Consider the following 19,944-nt stretch of genomic DNA (forward strand, 5'->3'; position numbering starts at 1 on the left):
TCCATGTGTCCCAGCTAAGGAAGTGCCTATCTGAACAGGATGTGGTGTTGCCTGAGATTCCCAAAGATCTTGGTAAGAACCTAACCTTAGAGACAAGGCTGGTTCGAATCATAGATAGGGCAGAAAAGGCAACAAGGAAGAAGACAGTACCTATGATCAAGGTAGTTTGGGAGAGTAATGGCAAGGACATTATCACTTGGGAAACCGAGGCAAGAATGAAGGCTGAGTATCCTGAGTGGTATGATCAGTATGTTAGTGAAGATGCACTTGGTCTGGATTCGAAGACGAATCCCTATCAAGTGGGGGAGACTTGTCATGTCCCCGATCCTAGATAGGATCGGCCGGATGGACCATGGTGCGAGGTGATGCATCAAATCAGGTCAAATGACCTATGGCAAAGCGTATCATGGTCCGGAAAGGGGGTTAAGGGTATCAGAAGGCTGAAACTTAACCAAGGCAAGAAGGTTCAAGCTTAAGGAAGCTGGACAAGGGTTTAGACAGCTGTCCGGAGTGTGAAACAAGCTCGGGCAGCTAGGATGAAGTGTGTGGGAGCTCACAGTAGCTCACAAGAGTTCTGGTCAGCTCCAGTAGCTGGAGTGTTAGCTCACTCAGCTGGTGACACTAGTGATCAGCTCATCTCAGCTTGGAGGAGTGTTATGAGTTGAGATGGTGTGACCGGACCATGGGCGGTTATGGTCCGGTGGGATGGTGGTGCGGTCCGGTGAGGCCAAGGGTGCTGGTGGTGCAGCTAGACACTTGGTCAGATGCTAGCTGATGATGATCAATGTGGGGAAGCAGTTGGGATGGCAGTTGAGAGGCGGTTGGACCAAAAGGGTGCGTTACTTCCTTTGGTGGCCATTCGGCCAATCACTCCCACCCGTTCGCCCAAAGGCAGTTATCCACGCCTTCCTCTATAAATAGAGACCTTGGGCATCGATATTTATCATCAGACAAAGAGGGGAAACTCTTCCAAAATTGCCAGAGAATCCAAGAGAGAAAGAGACCGGCGGTTTGCTTGTTTGGCCGTGTGAGTGTGGTGTGATTTGTTCTTGACCGGCGACCAAGGAGGAGTTGCAGGAAGGAACCGTGTGAAGATGGATACAAGAGGGACCGAGAAGGCTAGTGGGAAGGATCAGAACCCATCGTCGGCCACTCCTAAGGTTAGTGATGCTAACCATTTACCATCGCCATGATCCATGAGTCCGGATGGATGGTCCGCATGGACCAAGTGATGTTGGTTGCATCCGTTCTCCCTTCTCTGTCATTCTATCTCTTTTATTATATATATTGATGTTGTCCGTGGGTTTAAACTCATGGTCGGACCCTCAAGGCATGGATAGGATAGTGTAATCTCTCCATGGCCTTGGTTGGGCATGTAAGGTTGGATCTTTGACTTCCGGTTGAGGTTTGGGGATTCTGACTTCATATATCTCTTCATTGGGATTTATCATGATTATCATGGTGAAAGGATAATTTTATATCACTGATATAGAGGTGGTAAGTTATGGCCATGGGGGCGGGTCTAGGGTGAGATCGGTATGATCCGGACCTGTTCTGTGGGATCTGACCTGACCATTCTCTTAGTTGTGAATTATCATGATTTATCATGATGTTTGTATAATTTTTAGAGGCCTATCCGAGTGGGTCAAGGTTTGGGACAGAAACTAGTTCTAAGGGACTTAACCATGCATTGCTAGACTTGTTGTTAGGATATCGGTCTGATTGTGTATTTGATGGGTTTTATATGATTGCAGGATCTGGTCAGGATCGTGGGAAAGCCAAGGAGCTGTGAAGACTCAAGCCAAGGATGGATGTGTGATGTGTGTTTGGATAGTGTGGAACTTATGATAGCCTATTGTGCAAACTGATTGATATTACTACATTGTATGGATCACATGGTTTATGTTAATAAAATGAATGTTTACTTTAGCTTCCGCATTGCTTATGACTTGTATATGAACCTCAGATCACTTGAAAATGACTTAGAATCATTTGGACATAAACCGGCCAATTGCACTTAGATGTTTAGGTTAAGGCCGCGGATCAATTGGGTCTTGGGATCCAGGTTCGGGTCTTACAGACAAACTTATTTTTTTAAGATTCTAAAAATCATTATGGTGATGACACAAGACTACACTCAAAAGTTGTAATGCTCCTCAATTAATATATAAGGGATGTGAACGTGTTTTAAAACATTTTTATATAAATGTTTCTCTTATATATATTATAGGTATGAAAAGATCTAGTAATAAAAAAAGAATAGATTTTGATCCGCGCTTTAAAAGCGCGCGGATATTTTAAGATTTAATATTTTCATTAATAACATTACAAATATTGTGTAGATCTGTAATATTTTTTTCTATTTGAATCATCGCTTTTAGATCCGATCCAGAACCGCATTCGAACCGGTAAACCCGTTTATTTGATATATATATATATATATATATATATATATAAATCAAGTTTTTCAATAAATACAAAATTTTGACATGCGTTTCAAAGCACGAGATATTTTATGATAAAATATTTTATTTCATTAAAAGCAATACAAATGTTTTGTATATTTGTAATAAAATATATATTTATATCAGCACTTTTTAATCTGATCCAGACCCGCGTTCAAACCGGTAAATCCAACAATCAGATATATATAATACAGTTTGGGTTTTAGTAAATATTGGATTTTGATATGCGCTTTAAAAGAGCCATATCAGTTTTTAAATAATTTCCTTATATTTTGTCAAATTTTGTATTATGTGTGTTTAAAATATTTCTAACACTATGATATTTTTAATAAATTAAATTTGTACTTTGTAAAATATACATGAATTTTAAAGATGGTATTTAAAAAGTGGAATGCTTATAATCATAAAAATGATTTATAAATTTTATTAATAGTTTTTAGTTCTATAAATTATTTTTTTTTTAATTTTAAAAAACTATTCAATTTAGAATTATATTAGTATTATTTTTCACATAAGAAAAATTTGCTTAAAATATTATTAATCATTAGATAATATATACTAATATTATTTTACATTTTATACTACCTAAACTTTTCATTTAGTGAGACTAAATTGCTTATTTTAATAATTTGGGTCTGGATAAAATAATAATGTTATTATTAGTGGGCCATTAACTGAAATGTTCTCTAATAGTTTTGTTATTTTTTCTCGACCCACCAATAATACTGGTTAAATTTTTTTCAAGTATTGATTAACAATATAATGGTCCATGAATATTTATAAAGTAAGTAAATTAGTTTAGGTTGTTACACAATTTTGTAGATTTGTCAATTAATAACTAAACCATCTTAATAAATAAAGTAGGTTTTTTATCTCTATGGGGGAATTTTGCCACGTGTCCTCTTTTTAATTAAATGCTGTAGTTTCGTATCTGGGCCTCTTCGTTTCTCCGTGTGTTTCTTCTAATTTTATGGGTTTTTAATTACACAAATCAGGCCCACATATCGCCTTGGTTGCTCCGTCGCTTCTCTTCGATGTTCTCCTTCTCTGTTTCCGCCTGGAATGAAGTTTAAGCTTGTCTGCTCATCTATGGCTTCTTCCTTCTCCTCTCTGAAAGGGTTCATCTATGGCTTATGTTTTCCTTGGGGCTTTTGGTGACACTTTTCACGTTCTCATTCGTTGAAGTTTTAAATCGTAGGGAAACAGCCAACTGCTTAAAACATTCTCATTTTGGGGATGTTAGGGTTTGAGCGTGATGGAGTTTTGTTTAACAGGATTTGACAGCAAAGAATTTTTTTTAGGTTTTGGGGGTTTCCATTGAAGCGTGAAGATGACAAGTATTCAACCTCTGCTACAAAAATCAGAGTCTATAGACGATGTTCCTGCCGAATTTGAGCGAGGTTTCGATTCATGCGCGGGCACTTAGACGAATGCATCTCTTTTGGTTCTATTCACACCCAAGAAGACGAGGACGATGATAATGATCAACTTGTGAGGAGGAGACGAAGGTGAAAACGTGGCTGAATCATCTAGAAGGCGCCAATCTTAGATTCTCAGCCGTTGGGCTGCAAGGCAGGCTCAGGAGATGATTACCACCATTGAGCAGGGGAACCGTGAATCTGAGTTGATCGCGTTGGCTGGTTTGCAAACCGTCTACATGCTTGATTCATCTTTCCTTAGGGAGTCTCAGTCCACGTCTTCGAGGCGTCAAGGTGCTGCTACTGAGAGGCCTAGGACTCAAGCGTTTGGGATCCTGTGAATGTGGAGGGAGTTGGAAGATGAGCATGTGCTTAGAAGGGCACGTGAAAGGTTGAGGCATCAGAGGAGTGTTGAGTCTAATACTTCTATTGTGAATGTGGATTTAGCTCTATTGCTTTGGAGAACAATGATTAGGGATCTTAGTCACATGATCAGAATGAGCATTGGGGTAACAATTCTTCTAGATTTTTCATAATTTTCAGGATTCCATGATGTGTAAGTGTATCGATCCAAAGGTACCTGCACGGTCTGAACTGCAGTTTTTTGGAGTCAATGGTTCCGGAGTGTCCCCCTGGTGAGAAGGATGTATTTGATATAAGAAGCTTTATCAGGCGACTTCATTGAGGTTGTTTTTTTCTTGAAAAAAAACATATTATATAGTTGGATGTGTAACTGATACTTTTGCAACTCTTTGTACGATTGAAACGAGATCAAGATGTTGAGACAATGCCAATTGTAAATAGTTTGAGAACTTTTTTCATATATGTGCTACCGCGAAGCTTTCTTAATATAAGAGAGAGGCTGAGGGACTGAAGAAAAAACAGATTAGAACCATCAATATTATGATAAAAAATTTAACCATCGCATCGCATGTACTAATGTCAACATTCACATTGTTTTTCTTTAATTTTCTACTACACATGAAAGATGTTCATGATCCCACTCATTTGACGATTTCTAAGCCAGCTACGACATGAGAGCTCTTAAGCTGCAACTAATTATGCAGTTCAACTCTCATTCATATTGTTTCAAATCAATTTTGGACTACGTTTCTTTGAAAGTTAAACAACAGTCAAAACATGAAACATATAACAAAACTTAAACCTAAAAACATCACTAGCCGGTCTAACCCAACCCGGGTAAGGTGAATGGGTGGCAATTTACAAATGTCCACATGAAAATTACGCATACAAAGAAACAACTTAAATCTAACGCGTCTCTATCCCAAGAAAACGTAGTTTGCACATAACTTTTAACAAAAAATACCAAATAATTTCCGAAAAATGAGAATATAATTGTGGAAAATTGAAAAATACTACTAGATTAAATTAAATAATATAAAACATAGTATGAGTTAATCGTTTGATCTAGGATAAAAACACGTCAAATTCACTAACAGAATTAAATTCTAACCCGTTTCACTTATCTAATGGTTCAAATTAATAGCCAAAACACTTAAAACACACATACATAGTTACAAGCAATTACGGAGAATTAACTCAGTCAATAATCATTGACAAGAACACTACCATGCATAAGATGAAACTTTTACTACAACTAGAGTTTATTTCCGCGCTACGCACGGGTTAATGACTATTTATAAAAAAATTGATTTTATTAATTTTATTACAGTGTGATATAAGTTTTAAAAATATTAGTTAGGTATATTATTGACCAATATCCAATTTAGGGTGATAAGCTTTTTGTTGGGTGTTTTGCTATGAATTAGTAATTATTCTCAATATTGTTATTGTGAATTTTGTGTGACACTACAACAAACTAAGTCATATTGACCATAAAGATGTTATCTATTAATTGATTTTAATTGACAGTGTTTTCTTTTCCAAAGACTGATTTTGTTTAACATAATATAAAATATTAATTAATTAAGCGCTAATTGTACTCTGACGAAACCGTAATAGTCCAAAATTGGTGTCAAATGTTTGATGTTTAGAGCATCTCCAATGTATTATTCTATTTTTAACTTTAAAATTGTATAAATCCAAAATGTAGTTGGATTTTACTCCAATGTACCATTCCATTTTTATTTTAAAAAGGAATATTCACAATGATTCTTTTTATTTAGTTAATAATTGTTAATACCTTTAACTTATCAAAATTTAACAATTAACCCAACTATTTTATGTTTACAAAACTTTCACAAAATATATTTTATTTAAATTAAAAATTTATTATTAAAAAACAACTAAAACTTTTGTTCCAAGTTCAATTTGTGCAATTTTATCATATACAATTTTCCTAATACAAAAATAAAATTAGGCATAAGAAAAAAAAATTTGTTTTGTAATTTGAATTATGTACTGGTTCCAAATGTGTGCATATATCAAGCTCAATAAATACAAATATTATCAATCAAAACTTTAGCACACAAAATAAAAAGCTCATATGTTATGTTTGAACAATATTTCACCGATTTGTTTTGGTAGTTTCGGAAAAAATTACCAAATTATTAAATTACTTATGTAAATTATATTATATTATATATTTTAGATTATTTATGCTTAGTTTTGATTTTTATTAGTTGATGCATCTTCTTGTAAAACTATTAAATAATCTTTTGTGGAGTATTATTTCTCTTTTTCTGTTATTATATTATTTAAATATTTTAAAGTATAAAATGAAAACATTTAAGATTAAAAGACTATTTCATAAATAAAAAAGTTTGAATTTAAAAAAAAAATCTCGTTAGTGAGTCACATAATAAGCTTTATCATGGTTTATCAGAAAGAAACCATATACAATATGGTTTCGCTCATTTTGTTAATTTAAAATTTCCTTAATTTTGTTGGAAAATGATTGTTTTGGGTTTGTTCGTGAATTTCAATTGGATTTTTATTCATTTTTGAACACGGCTTTTATGCAGTGTTGAAGTAATCAACGCAGAAGAGGTACCTGATAACGATTAAAGTGATCAGAGAAAAATTGATGTCTCAATACCGTACACTTATTTGAGCGATCGTAGTCACAAATATAAAATAGACCCCATTGCTTCTTTTGAAAGCTGTAAATCATTAAGCATTCTAATGAAATCAAAATCTAAACAAAGAAGCATATTGTTTGCAAATATTAGACCAAATCAAGAGTGGACGTTCAAAGTAAAACGGAAAAACATAGTTTTGGCTCGAACTGGAAATAACGAAGGCAGCCACAATGCACCGAATGAAATGAGTGGTAGAAGCTCTATTTTCCATGTTTAGCACGGTTAGCCTTTTGTGATTCGTCAATGGCACTGCCACTCACATATCTCTCATCAGCAACGAATCCAGAGCCATTGAAAGATGCACTAACTACTTTTGCAGGAGGCACAACAACCTCATCGTGGGTAGCAAGTGGGATCTCAAGATGCACTAACGTTTTTCTACTGAGTTATCTTAAACATTTATTTTACCTTGGCGGACTCCAACTTGATGCAAGCAAAGATTTGCCGAATTGTCATTGTCTCAGCTTTAGTAATCTCCTCAGCATTAACCAGATTAAAAATCCCTGGGTTAGAACTGAACCTGAGACAATTTAGAAAACAATATATTTATTAGGACCAGTTGACGTAATCAATAGTCGGCTGGAGATCTTTGTCTATGAAGATACAATAAGACAATAGATGTATATATAGAAAGGGTTCTTAAGTCAATGTCCTTAACCTAGTATCTCATGTATCTCTGCTGTATATATTGTACACAATGCTTATGTAATAAGATCATCTTCTACAATCTATATGGTATCAGAGCCGTCGCTCTAAAGACCTAATCTTTTTCTTTTCAAAATTTTCTACTCTGATAAGCCTCTATGGCGAATTCTGATAACTCCTCTCCTTCATCGATCAATGAGACGATCATCACCAACATTAACAATCAAACACTGATGAATATTAGCATGACTAATGTCTCCAAGCTCTCAGCCACAAACTACCTAATGTGGAGTCTCCAAGTCCATGCCTTGGTGGATGGCTATGGTCTGATCGGACATCTTGATGGATCCCTGGTGGTTCCTCCTCCGACGATCACCAACAATGGAGAAACGACAACCAATCCAGACTATACGCTCTGGAACAGGCAAGATCGCTTGATCTACAGTGCCCTTCTCGGTGCAATAACCTTACCTCTGCAGCCGCTGGTGTCAAGAGCTCTAACCGCTGCTCAGATCTGGGAGACTCTCGCCTCCACTTACGCTAAGCCAAGCCGAGCACACATCAAGAACCTGCGCCAACAACTGAAGTTGTGGAAGAAAGAGACCAAAACTATCGATGTGTTTGTGCAAGGTGTGACAACCAGATTGGATCAACTGGCCATTCTTGGGAAGCCGATGGATCATGAAGATCAGATTGATGCTATACTGGACGGTCTTCCTGAGGAATACAAGCAAGTGATTGATCAAATTGAAGGCTGTGAAACACCTCCATCGATCACTGAGCTTCATGAGAAGCTGCTTCATCATGAAGCCAAGCTCGCCTCTACTGTGGTAGCTCCGTCTCTGTTCCCTGTCTCTGCGAATCTTGTTCAACAAAAGGTTCAAAGTCATTATCACAATCCCCACAAGAACAAGAACTACCACAACTCCCAACAAGTGTCGCAGGCCAGACCGCACTAAAACAACAACACCACCATGACTTGGCAACAGCAAAACCGGAGCCCGCGTCCCTACCTTGGTAAATGCCAAATCTGTGGCATACAAGGACACAGAGCCAAGAAGTGTTCACAGCTCATGAGCTATCAGGCTGCTCAGGCGACTCCATTCTCGCCATGGCAACCACGAACTAATGTGGCAGCAGCTCAGTACAACGCCGATAACTGGTTGCTCGACAGTGGTGCTACACACCACATAACCTCTGATCTACAGAACCTGTCCCTGCATCAGCCATATGAAGGAGGTGAGGCGGTGGTCATTGCCGATGGATCCAATCAATCCATTACACACACGGGTTCTATTACACTTCCTACACATAATAAAAAGCTTACTTTGAATGATGTCTTGTGTGTTCCTAAAATACACAAGAACCTTATTTATGTGCACCGCCTGTGTAATGCTAACCAAGTCTCGGTTGAATTTTTCCCATCATCTTTTCAGGTGAAGGATCTGAGCACGAGAACCCGGTTAATCCAAGGCAGCACTAGGCAGCAACTGTATGAATGGCCGACAAGCATCTCCTCACCAGTTGCTATGCTTGCGTCACCATCCTCTAAGGCTACAATATCTTCTTGGCACTCTCGTTTGGGCCATCCTTCTTTACCTATTTTAAACAAAACACTTGCTCAGTTTTCTCTTCCAGTTTCTCAGTTTTCTACTAAAACTCTGTCTTGCTCAGATTGCATGATTAATAAAAGCCATAAACTCTCTTTTTCTCAATCAAGTATCTCATCAACTAGACCTCTCGAAGTTATCTTTACAGATGTATGGTCTTCTCCTATTCTTTCTACAGACCAATTCAAATACTACCTTATCCTAGTTGATCACTTTACTAAATATTCATGGCTTTACCCTCTCAAAAGAAAATCACAAGTCAAGGAGATATTTGTAGCCTACAAAGCTTTGGTTGAGAACAGGTTTCAAACTAAGATCGGTACACTGTTTTCAGACAATGGTGGTGAGTTCATAGCTTTGAGAGCTTACCTTCGCGAGCATGGGATATCTCATCTTACATCACCTCCTCATACACCAGAACATAATGGTGTTGCAGAGCGGAAGCACAGACATATTGTAGAGACTGGGCTTACTCTCATGAGCCAAGCTTCCGTACCTAAGACATACTGGCCCTTCGCGTTTGCTGCAGCGATTTACTTGATCAATAGGATGCCGACTCCTAATCTTGATTATCAATCTCCATACCACAAACTGTTTCAACGACCGCCGAATTACAACCGCCTTCGTGTTTTTGGGTGTCGTTGTTTCCCCTGGCTCCGACCCTACAGAAACAACAAGATGGACGACCGGTCAAAGCCATGTACTTTTCTTGGGTACTCCAGAACTCAGAGTGCATACTTGTGTCTTGATAACCCTACTGGACGGTTGTATGTGTCGCGACATGTCACGTTCCAGGAATCGAGCTTCCCCTTTGCGGACTTGAAACTGAAAAAAGTGCAGCCTAAAGAGAAGGTGGAGATGTGTAATCCTCCTGATCCTCCGATTTCTACAGTGCCTCTCCGAATGGATAAACCGGCCTCCACAGTTCCTCGCTCAGATCCTCACCTTCACACTCCTACTGCCTCGTCGTCGTTGAATCCGACGCCTCAACAAACTCAGGTATGGGCTTCTAACTCTGAATCTCGTTCTTCTTCTCCCTCACATTCTGAGCCCACTGCTCCAACTCATAATGGGCCGCAAACCTCGGCCCAGCCAACCCACCAAACAAATGAAGCCCACCCGGCAGAAAGCCCAAATCCGTCCCCTTCAGCATCGACGTCTTCTCCAAATCCTTCCCCCCAACAGCCAACAAATCAACCTCAAAATACAACTTCGATTCCAGTCCCTGCAACCTCACAAAATATCAATCCCACAAATCCAAATAACCATCCTATGCAGACTCGTTCCAAAAATAAAATATCCAAACCAAACAACAGATTCGCTCTCACCACTACCAAACAATACCCAAACCCAGAACCCAGGACTCTGTCTCAAGCACTCAAAGATGAACGGTGGAGAAAAGCCATGTCAACTGAATATGATGCTCAAGTCAAATTTCACACATGGGACTTGGTCCCTCCGGATCCCTCGCAAAATTTGGTGAGCTGCCGTTGGATTTACACGACGAAATATTTATCGAATGGAGAGGAGGAACGTCCAAAGGCTCGTCTTGTTGCAAGAGGAAACACACAGCAGTATGGTGTGGACTACAAAGAGACTTTCAGCCCCGTCATTAAGTCCACAACGATACGGCTTGTCCTGGATATAGCAGTCAAAAGAGGATGGCAAATAAAACAACTTGATGTGAATAATGCTTTTTTGCAGGGCGAGCTACACGAAGAGGTATACATGACACAACCTCCGGGTTTCATCGACAATGACAGACCTCATCATGTGTGTCGTCTCAACAAACCTATCTACGGCTTGAAACAAGCTCCTCGGGCTTGGTACATGGCTCTCCGACAACACTTGATTGACATGGGTTTTCGGAATTCTCTTGCAGACACTTCACTCTTCACGCACACATCAGGAACAGCTCATACCTACGTCCTTGTGTACGTCGACGATATTGTGGTCACCGGAAGTTCAAATCCTCAAATCGCCTCTGTTCTTCAATCCATTGCTCAGCGTTTCTCGATCAAAGACCCAGTTGACCTCCATTACTTCTTAGGAATTGAGGTTACAAGATCAGAAGCGGGCTTACACCTCATGCAGCGCCGGTATGTCCTTGACTTGTTGACTCGACTGAACATGATGGATGCCAAACCTGTCTCAACACCGATGCAAACAACTCCAAAACTCACTCTACGTGATGGCTCAGCTCCGTGTGATGCGTCTCAGTATCGATCAGTCATTGGCAGCCTTCAGTATCTCGCCTTTACACGACCGGATATTTCCTTTGCCGTCAATCGTCTATCTCAATTCATGCATCAACCGACGGAGACGCATTGGCAGGCTACAAAGCGAGTGCTGCGTTACTTGGCAGGTACTCCTAGTCACGGGATCTTCATGCGCGCTGGCTCACCTCTCACTTTGCACGCCTTCACGGACGCGGATTGGGCAGGAGATCAAGATGACTATGTGTCTACAAATGCGTATGTCATCTATCTAGGCTCCACTCCGGTTTCATGGTCCTCCAAAAAGCAGAATGGTGTTGCTCGATCGTCCACTGAAGCGGAGTATAGAGCAGTTGCAAACACGGCATCAGAAGTTCGTTGGCTCTGTTCTCTGCTTCACGAACTTGGCATCACAGTACCAGTAGCTCCCGTGATATATTGTGATAATATTGGAGCCACATATCTCTCTGCAAACCCTGTGTTTCACTCCCGGATGAAACATATTGCTATAGATTATCACTTCATTCGCTATCTGGTCCAGAAAGGAATGGTTCGGGTGTCTCATGTCTCAACGAAAGATCAGTTCGCAGACGCTTTAACTAAACCTCTTACGAGACAGCAGTTCATCGTCTCAATAGCCAAGATTGGAGTGATCAAGCTCCCTCCATCTTGAGGGGGCATATAAGACAATAGATGTATATATAGAAAGGGTTCTTAAGTCAATGTCCTTAACCTAGTATCTCATGTATCTCTGCTGTATATATTGTACACAATGCTTATGTAATAAGATCATCTTCTACAATCTATAGATACGTGAGGATGACATTGAACTGAGAGCTAAATTCAGTGTTTGTGGTTAACTCATTAAAAAAACACGTTAGTGACCCCGTTTCACAAATGGAAACATATTCATAGTCACAATTAAACACACACACTTGAACAACAACGTAAATCTACGTTAGAAATCAACCTGAACTCTATGAGATATGAGCAATCAAAGTCAACATAATGATTTTCAAAACCTATCACTCAAGCATTGATATAGAGGTTGGGTGAAGAGCAAACTAAATCAACGTTGGACACTAACCTGAACTTGATGAGGTTTTAGTAATAAAAGTCTAATTTACGATGGGCACTAACAGAACAACAACGGAGTGGTTTCTTCAAGAGGACACCATTTGGCACATGTATGTTTATTTCAAGTTTGAGAGCATGAGTCAAAACAAAATATTTTAAATACCACGCCTTAAAAATATCTTAAATATCTATACTGTTGCCTATGTATTTTCAAAATACATCAGATAGGTATGTAAAAATAACAGTACCAATAGATGACAAACAGCTTGGCAAAACAGTAAACGTGAGTATTAGCAGTCTGTTAGGAATGCTAAAGGAAGAAAAAGTAACCTGCAAGGCGTTTTGTGTTCACCATCATGACTAAAAACAAGGCGGGAGTGTTTCCACTGAATCTTCTCCATCTTGTAGAAATCTTTTGCAGTCTAGGCCCAAAGTTAATTCTTCATAACAGGTCCCCTGCAAAAAAAAAAAAAAAGATGTTAAGTTATATTGGTCTGTGCGACAGAGAGTAAGCTTTGCACTAAAAGAGAGGTCTTCATTCTATTAACAGGAAACACTTACTCTTTTGACTGCAAATAAACTAAAAGGACGACACGTGTTGCTATTTCCACTTCGTCTTCAACGGAACAGTCAATGAGAGACTGTTCATTGACCGGCTTCAAGTAGCCAACAACATCGACAGGAAGATTAGTAGTCAATTGTAGCCAAAAAAATCTAAATTAACATACAGACAAACAAATTAATATGGAGAATATTTTTAAAATGGGACAGATTACCCGTAGATATCACCCCTGAGACCTTGGATATCGTCATGAGAGAGGAACCTGAACCTTTCTGCGTCAATAGAGAGGCTGATGTTGTCAAGCACGGAGAGAACAAAGTTGTGCAAGAAACAAACTGTTAAACTTTTCATTCAAAAAAAAATTGTTAAACTCTGAACAGCAACTTGTTAAATCTCCTTGCTTCTGGTAGCCTGAAAATTCAGAAGGCTGTAAGTTGTTTCTGCTTTGGGATGAGGCGAGTACGTGCTTGTTTAAACCTTGCATCACAGTCCCCTGATGAAGTTAGATATCAAACCCGAAATTCATGGCCTTGTATAATCTCATTGTATATCAAAACCAAAACTCAATATGAACTACGATGGAAAAAAAAAGAGTCAGGGATTAGAATTCGTACATGTTCGTCGTATTGGAGGAGTTTCAACCCAATAAAGGTCATGCCTTTTGCTATGTTTCTTGCCTCCCAGAAATGGATTTACCGAAATCACAGAGATCAATTTCGGCTGGTTCTTCTGAGACGTCACTAAAGACACAACGACGGGAGGCTTGCCGGTGGATTTCATGGCGGTAGCCATTGCTTCTTCACTGGAGGTTTTGAAAAGGGTGTGGATTAACCATCAGATTAGGGCTTTATATATAAGGAGAAAGAGGGGGAGCTGGAACGAAATATATAATTAAAGGAGGATTTAGAGCATTACAGATTCACGAAGAGGGGGATTACAATAACCGCAGTGCAGAGGAATCGATCGGTGAAGACGAAGAGAAACAAATAAAAACTAATATCTTATTCCCTAATTGACATGGCGTTTTAGAGCAATCTAATTGGCCGATTTTCCAATCTGACATGGGTAGCCTAGATTTTGATCTTATTCCCTTTTATTATTGTTTGATTGCAAATTCCACAACAATATAAGTCAGACCCTCCGGCTAGAATAAAAATCCAGACATTGTCAATACAAAATTTGATATAGGCACCAAATGGAACCTTCTCAAACTGGTTGGATAGATGATTGATTCAATGGACCAGCTAGTGATGAGATGGATTGAGATGGAAGGCCTTGTTGATAGAGATGAATAGATGGATGGATCCGGATGTATTGGGTCTTGAAAGAGTAATGGTAGATGATAAGCACCACTTGGTCGTATAACCAACTTGATACTTCAAGGGAATGGAGATGGATATGGATCTAAGTTGCTTGTTCGAATAAACAACTCAACAAAGACAAAGAGATGGATTGATGAAGTGAGGTTTTGATTGATTCGCACAACCAAATGATGGATCGAAGTGTAGCCACAAGTTCTATGATGAGGAACTTGATAAAACACGATTTGCTCTCAAGAATGCTTCTCACAAACTCTCAAAAGACTTAGTATTTGCTAGGGGGCAAACTGATTCATATATTTCATAAAGGTTAAAGATACATGACTGCTTATAAGGGACTTATATAGTGTCCAATGCAGTTGTGCCCTTCTTGAGGTCTTTGAAACAAAATGATGATACATGACTCTCTTGGACCTAAGAAAACATTAGGCTAAACAATGCCTTGACTCAAAAATGAAAAAAAAAGAAACAAAGACTTAGACCTGCATAAGAAACCATATGATATAATGAAAATGTGACTTACCTTACTTACCTTGACGCGGAGTGGTTTGAAAGGAAGTAGCCGTTGGAGAGGAGCGTGTCTTTGATTCTTGCAAAGTGATGTCATTTGAAACTTGGCTCTCGTCTTCTCAATACTCACCGTATCACTTAGATGTGATGACAAATAAGGAAACCATTCCTTTGTGAGGAAGAATGGACCATATGTTATCATCATCCTTTGGACCAACTTGTATAACATAAGCTTCTTCTTTATTAGCTTCTCCTCCGGTTATTGTGAACTGATCCATACGGTTTGTGATGGCTTCTAGCTTGGTGTTGATGTTGCTCTTGATGAGAAGGACTTCTATGGCTTTATTAAAGCTGGCAGCAACACCTCTAGTTCCTGATCTTGTTCTTGGAGCTTGTCTAAGTGTGGGAATGTTGATATCTGGTTCTATGTCCTCATCATTCTCTCCCTCTTGAGAAGGTTCTGACCTCAGAACAGTTTCATCTGCATGAAAGTAAGATAAATCTGACACATTGAAAGTAGAAGAAACATTAAACTCAACCGGCAGCTCCAATTGATATGCATTGTCATTGATTTTCTTCAAGACTTTGAATGGACCATCTCCTCTTGGTGAGAGCTTGGACTTTCTTTGCTTTGGAAACTTCTCGGACCTCATATGTAACCAAACCCAATCTCCTGGTTCAAATGAAACCTCCTTTCTTCCCTTATCACCTTGCTTCTTGTTCCTCTCATTTTGCTTCCCTAGGTTCTCCTTAACCTTCTGGTGGATTTTCTTCACAAGCTCGGCCTTAGTCTCACCATCAGTACTCACCATTTGATCCTTTTGTGGTAGGATAGGAGAGAGATCTAAAGGAGTCGTTGTCTTAAAACCATACACAATCTCAAAAGGTGAAAGCTTAGTAGCTGAATGAGGAACTCTATTATAAGCAAATTCAATGAAAGGTAAACAATCAAGCCAATTCCTCAAGTTCTTACCAACCGTGGCTCTCAAGAGAGTGGATAGAGTGCGGTTAACAACCTCAGTTTGTCCATCAGTTTGAGGATGGCAAGTGGTAGAGAACAATAGCTTGGTACCCAACTTCCTCCAAATGGTCCTCCAAAAGTGGCTCAAGAACTTTGTGTCCCTGTCAGAAACAATAGTTCTAGGAATACTATGAAGCTTAACCACTTCTTTAAAGAATAATCAGCAGTTTGAGTAGCATCATTAGTCTTATTGCAAGGAATAAAATGAGCCATCTTAGAAAACCTGTCCACCACAACAAAGATGGAGTCCTTGTTCCTGATCTTTGGCAAACCTAAAACAAAATCCATGGAAATATCTACCCAAGGTAGGTCAGGAATAGGTAAAGGAATGTAAAGACCATGAGGATGTAACCTGGATTTAGCTTTGAGACAAACAATACATCTTGCGCATAGCTTCTCAACATCTCTTCTCAAGTGTGGCCAATAAAAGTGTTCTGCCACTATACTCAAGGTTTTGTCACGTCCAAAGTGTCCCATAAGTCCACCACCATGTGCTTCTCTCAAGATCAAGTCTCGCATGGAACCTTGTGGAATACACAACCTCTTGTCTTTGAATAGAAACTCATCATGCTGATAGAAAGATCCAAATGCGGCTTGCTTGCATTGCTTGTAGATGTCTCCAAAGTCTGGATCTTCTTGGTACTGCTCTTTGATGTGCTCAAACCCCATTACACTGGCTTCCATCAAAGATATAAGCGCATGCCTTCTTGACAAAGCATCAGCTACAATGTTCTCCTTTCCTTTCTTGTACTTGATGATATAAGGAAAAGATTCCACAAACTCTAGCCACCTCGCGTGCCTCTTCTTCAAGGTAGTTAGTCCTCTCAAGTACTTGAGTGTCTCGTGGTCAGTGTGGATCACAAATTCCTTAGAGAGTAGATAGTGTTGCCAAGTCTCCAATGACCTCACTAGTGCATATAACTCCTTATCATAGGTGGGATAGTTAAGTGTAGCTCCATGTAACTTCTCACTGAAGAATGCTACTGGCTTTCCTCCTTGAGTTAACACTGCTCCAATACCTGTTCCTGATGCATCACATTTAATCTCAAAAGTTTTGTTAAAATCAGGTAAAACTAAAACAGGAGCATTAGTTAAACTATCTTTGAGGTTTTGAAAAGCCTCATCATGTTCACTTCCCCATTTGAAAGCCACATCTTTCTTGATTACTGAAGTTAATGGGGCGGCTATGGTGCTGAAGTCTCTGACAAATCTTCTATAGAAGCTTGCTAACCCATGGAAACTCCTCACATGGCCTATTGTAGTTGGCGTGGGCCACTCTTGTACTGCTTTGATCTTCTCTTCATCCACTTTTAGACCCTGTGAACTAACAACAAAGCCTAGGAAAACTAGTTGATCAGTGCAAAAAGTACATTTCTTGAGATTAGCATAAAGATGCTCTTGGCGCAAGGTTTCTAAAACCTTTTCAAGATGGATAAGATGATCTTCTAAGCTGTTGATATAGACTAAGATATCATCAAAGTATACAACTACAAACATACAGATGTACTCCCTTAGAACATGGTTCATGAGGCGCATGAAAGTGCTTGGAGCATTAGTAAGACCAAATGGCATGACTAGCCATTCATAAAGACCTCTCTTGGTCTTGAAAGCAGTCTTCCACTCATCTCCTTCTTTCATTCTTACCTGGTGATAACCACTCTTCAAATCTATCTTTGAGAAGATAGTGGCACCACTGAGTTCATCTAACATGTCATCTAGCCGTGGGATTGGATGTCTATACTTGATGGTAATGTTGTTTATGGCTCGGCAATCAACACGCATCCTCCAAGTCCCATCTTTCTTTGGCACTAGAAGAACTGGAACTGCACAAGGACTTAGGCTTTCTCTTATGTAACCCTTGTCCATCAAGTCTTGTACTTGTCTCTCCAATTCCTTGGCTTCCTCCGGATTGACTCTATAAGCTGGCCGCTTTGGCAATGGAGCTCCTGGTACTAGATCAATCTGGTGTTCTATCCCTCTTATTGGTGGTAAACCAGCAGGAATATCTTCTGGAAAGAGATCAGGGAACTTCTCAAGTAGTTGCACAACTTCTGGTGGGAGTTCTTGATCTTTATAATCTGTCAAAACATCTTCCTTAAAGATCATTAGTAGCACCTGTGTTTTGTTCTCTAAAGATTTTAAAACTTTAGATGGACTAATATAGAGATTAGTCTTACTTACCTTGTTTCCTTTGTTCATATCCTTTTGCAAGTCAAAGACTTGTTGTGGAGTTAAAGGAGCTAGGTTGTGCTTGCGGTTGTTGTGAGTGAAACTATAGTAGTTGGTGCGTCCATTGTGTATGGTCTCCTTGTCAAATTGCCAAGGCCTGCCAAGCAAAAGATGACCAGCTTGCATAGGAACCACATCACAGATTACCTTATCAGCATATCGGCCTATGCTGAAAGAGATTTCCACTTGTTCACCAATCTTTAGCTCGGTTTCATCATTTAACCACTTCAATCTATAAGGTCTTGGATGGGTAGTTGTCTTGAGACCTAGCTTATCAACCAAATACTTGCTAGCAACATTAGTACATGAACCACCATCAATGATCAAGTTACATACCTTAGATTCAATGGTGCATCTTGTATGAAAGATGTTCTCCCTTTGAATAGTTTCTGGTTCGAACATTGCACTAAGTACTCTTCTTGTCACAAGTATCTCTCCCTCATCTGGATAGTCAGTGATCTCCTCGTCAGTAGTATCTGCTTCTGCTTCTTCTTCTTGAGTCTCATATCCCCCATCTTCTCTAAGGATCATGACTTTTTGATTAGGACAATCTCTTGCATAATGCCCTTTACCTTGGCACTTGTAGCAAGTGATGTCTCGGTTTCTAGGTGCACTAGGCTTGCTTTGATCAGCCTTGTTGCCCTTAGATGCATCAGTAGTGGTGTTCTTCTTGAACCGGCTCTCAACCTCAATGGACTTGTCCTTGTCATTTCTTTGAGCTGGTGGAGTCCAAGTGTTCTTACTTCTACTTGTAGCTGCGGTTTTGCGCTTGATGTGTTGCTCTGCTTGGATAGCAAAGTGGATTAGATCATGGAAATGCTCATAGTTCTGTCTCTCCACCTTTCTTGTTATCCTATCTTAGAGTCCATCCAAGAACTGTGCCATCAAAGTTTCCTCAGAGTCTTGAACCTCTAAGCGATTCCTCATAGCATCAAACTCTTCATAATATTCCTCAACTGACTTGGAACCTTGAGTGAGCTTTCTGAATCTCTTTTGCAAGTCACGGTAGTAGTAACTTGGCACATATCTTCTCCTCAGCATGGCTCTCATGTCATCCCAAAGAGCAATGGGTGCACGTCTTAGTCTTCTTCTCTCGGATAGCTCTCGATCCCACCATGTCAAGGCGGTTTCAGTGAGCTGAGCAGCAGCTAGAGAGATTTTCCTTAGCTCGGAGTAGTGGTAATAGTCAAAGATGTACTCCATGCGTGTCTCCCAATCAATGTAGGCGTCAGGGTTAACCTTTCCAGCAAAGGTTGGTGGCGTGAGCTTCAAGTCTTTGCCTCCTTGCCATTGATCATGCTCTTGATCATGACCTCTTCCTCGGTTTCTTCCTCTATCTCTAGCATTTCTTCTAGGAGGGGGTCTTTGTTCTTCTTCTTCTAGAATCGGCATGTCACTATCCGAATCATCCTCAGCATGGGGATTGTCTTGTTGTTGCTGTTGTTGTTGTTGTTGTTGTTGTTGTTGGCCTTGAGGATTGTTGTTTTGTCCTTGAGCAGTATTGTTGGCCTGAGCTTGTTGCCCTTGCTCTAGGCGAGTCATCCTCTCACTGATGGATTGCATTGCAACTAGGAGTTGAGCCATAGTAGTTGCGGTATCAGCTGAAGATGAGCTATTGTCTCCTATGTCTTAACCTGAAAAAGTTTCAAGATCAAGTGAAAGGTATCAAAGAAACAAATAAAACTAGTGCAAAGACAATATGATGCAAATGGACCGATGCAAACTATAGAATAGCAAAGAAATATGCAATAGTATGGAAAGTTGAAACTATATGAATGAAATCCCTTTATTTTTTTTTTAAAATGTGAAA

General features: G+C 39.5%; 2 long non-coding RNA genes across 7 annotated transcripts; one reads left to right on the plus strand and one right to left on the minus strand.

The window, feature by feature from the left end:
* Positions 1-3,433: 3,433 nt before the first annotated feature.
* LOC108832318 (uncharacterized) lies at positions 3,434-4,652 on the plus strand. The gene is made up of 2 exons (XR_001946500.2): positions 3,434-3,659; positions 3,767-4,652. It is a non-coding gene; the product is annotated as an uncharacterized LOC108832318 (long non-coding RNA).
* A 2,272-nt stretch (positions 4,653-6,924) lies between these two features.
* On the minus strand, positions 6,925-14,127 carry LOC130495562 (uncharacterized). Of its 6 annotated transcripts, XR_008934787.1 has the most exons (7): positions 13,971-14,127; positions 13,670-13,857; positions 13,440-13,548; positions 13,270-13,327; positions 13,055-13,149; positions 12,824-12,949; positions 6,925-7,465 (listed from the first exon to the last, which is right to left on the minus strand). It is a non-coding gene; the product is annotated as an uncharacterized LOC130495562 (long non-coding RNA). The 6 variants fall into 6 exon arrangements; XR_008934785.1 differs by having other exon boundaries at positions 13,055-13,327; XR_008934778.1 differs by having other exon boundaries at positions 13,270-13,548.
* Between the last annotated feature and the right edge of the window lie 5,817 nt (positions 14,128-19,944).

This window comes from Raphanus sativus, chromosome 1 (genome assembly GCF_000801105.2).
Source record: "Raphanus sativus cultivar WK10039 chromosome 1, ASM80110v3, whole genome shotgun sequence".
Lineage (NCBI taxonomy): Eukaryota > Viridiplantae > Streptophyta > Magnoliopsida > Brassicales > Brassicaceae > Raphanus > Raphanus sativus.